We start from the raw sequence: 2,916 nt of genomic DNA on the forward strand, positions 1-2,916 counted from the left end.
GAGAGAAAAATCAGAACCGTTCGGATTTTTCTCTCCTTTATTTTTCTCTCCTTTATTATAATGCCAGTTTGTCTGAGCTTCATTTCTTTAATTATTATATATTTCTCAGGCATGTATCCTCTGGATCCTCGCATTTAATATTTAATGTCTCATATTGACCGATGTCCTGCTAGGACACAGCAGATGGGCCGCCCTTTCTATTTACTTTATTATCAAAATACGTATGATATAAAACCATTGACCAATAAAGGAATACAATAAGCCCAGGACAGATCGTATGAAAGATGATCTAAAGCGGACAAATACAATATAAAAACATATAAAGAACTTGAAATAATATTATTAAAAGACATAACAATATTTGGTAATTACCCGGTAAATCCAGAAAAACTCACAACTTTTGGCATCATAAGCTCGTAGTTGGGCATATAGCTTTCCAGTAAACACAAAACGTTTTAAACAGGTTACATATTGGGGTTTAATTTTAATAAAAACTTAATTTTAATAATTTATTTATTTATTTATTTATTTATTTATTTATTTATTTATTTATTTATTTATTTATTTATTTATTTATTTATTTATTTATGTATTTATTTATTTATTTATTTATTTATTTATTTATTTATTTATTTATTTATTTATTTATTTATTTATTTATTTATTTATTTATTTATTTTCATTTATTACACTTTATCACTGGCACAGAAGATAAATATTGCACATAAGTTACATCAAAAATTACACAATATCATAAAAGGAACATAATTCTTTTTAAAAGGCCAGTGAATGGCTGGAGCGAATAAGACCGCCCACCAAACCCAAAAAGGGAATAGAAAATAAATCAGAGGTGGAAAATGCAGGTTAACTTACGTTTGCCTGCAATTTGGACAATTACAAAAAATTGCCACGCACTGGATACAGAGTAGATGCCCGAGTAGAGGCATAGATACCAAGGTGCGATTTTGGTTTTACGGATCTTATTCCCATCTTACCTTTTTCACAGATGGTTTGAACATGAAGTAGTTTTGACCATGGATGTAGTATGATCATTTTAAAATATGGTTGAATACTAATCAGATATAATGGTATTTGGCTCCCTGCATAAATTATTGATTTTATAAGTAGGTAGTCTAGAGATAGAGAATAGTATACACAGTAAAGCACAAATGAACAAAAAATGTTTGACAGAGGTCACATTGAGTTATTTACAGTGACGTGTCTGGGATTGAAAAGCACGTGGGCGGCCAGTAATTGTCATGCGTATACTTGATTGTTACTGCTGATAAATCGTGGTTTACTGAGTTTATCTGTTAGAATTCAATATTTTTTTAATAGAATTCTATCATCCAGATGGGGCGATGCAGCGGAATTTGACATTACTAGATTTAGCTAGTTTTCACCCGAGCTCGACACTTTAGATGCTAAAAATTCATGTACAAAGTTGACACACAATAAATTAAAAAGTTACATTTATTTTATTACAAAAATGGTAATCAGAATGATAATGTTGTAATTGGTGAATGTAGCCCTCCAGGGTATTCGTTTGTTAATGTACCCAGAGGTACAAGTGATCATGGTGGCATTGCAATTATCTCAAAAAGTTCTTTAAAACTGCACACTGTTCAGCTTCAACATAGTGTTACCACCTTTGAATCTGCTTCTGTAATTGACCCGGCTTATGGCATTCAATATATTGTCATCTTATACAGACCCCCTCATTCCAAAAAGAATGGATTATTAACATCTACCTTTCTTAATGAGTTTGAGGATTTCATGGGTGAGATAGCCTTGTTCCCTAATAAGGTTGTGTTACTCAGGGATTTCAATGTGCATGTTAATAAACCATGGAAATCTGATGTCAGACGATTTTGACATGCCTTGAGGTCTCTGGGTTTCACCAACACGTTAACCAACCCACTCACAGGTCTGGTAACATTTTAGATTTGATTATTTCAAGACCTGAAGATAATCTTGTTCACAATTGTCTTTCTCAAGGCATTTTCCTGCCGGACCATAGCATGGTTCATTGTTACCTGAATCGGAAAAGGCCATCTCAAACCAAGAAACCCAGTAGAGTAAGGAATTATAAACTCATTGATAACGAGCAATTTAGAAGTGATCTTATTACTGAACTGGAATACTTTACTGAACTTAATGATCCTATTGACAACTTGGTTATCTTATTTGATAGCAAGGTCCGGGATATTCTTGATCACCACGCCCCAGAGGTTGTTAAAATGCGCACGGTAAGAATCCGCTTTCCATGGTATAATAGTACTATCAAAGAAGAAAGGCAAGTGCGTAGAAAGTTAGAACGTAAATGGCGCAAGACCGGATCTGATGAGGATAAGCGAGCTTATCTTGATCAAAAGAATGCTGTTAATAATCTTATTGATTCTGAGAAAGCTAAATTCTATCAAAACAAATTTGCCAATAGCGATGTCAAGGGTATGTTTCAGAATGTAAAACCCTTCTGAACCAAAATACGCGTATCCTCCTTCCTCAGACTCCACTGTGAGTTTGTGCAACCAGTTTGCCACTTTCTTCAATGATAAGGTCACCACGATCAGAGAATGTCTTGATTTGCATCCTGGTACCCAATCTCAATTTGTTGACTACCGCACTGAACATGTGTTCAGTGATTTCATGTTGGTCTCTGAGGAAGATGTTTGCAAACTTGTCAATGCTTCCTCCACCAGTACTTGTATCCTTGATCCAATCCCTACTTGGTTGATGAAAGACCACATTGAGCGTTTTATTCCATCAATTACTCATATCATTAATGTGTCTCTCTCATCTGGTATTTTCCCGGAACCTCTTGGCAAAGCTGTTATATCTCCTATCATTAAGAAATCTTCTCTTGATCATGATGAACTTAAAAATTACAGGCCGGTATCAAATGTGTCTTTTATA

Source organism: Amphiura filiformis, chromosome 17 (genome assembly GCF_039555335.1).
Source record: "Amphiura filiformis chromosome 17, Afil_fr2py, whole genome shotgun sequence".
Lineage (NCBI taxonomy): Eukaryota > Metazoa > Echinodermata > Ophiuroidea > Amphilepidida > Amphiuridae > Amphiura > Amphiura filiformis.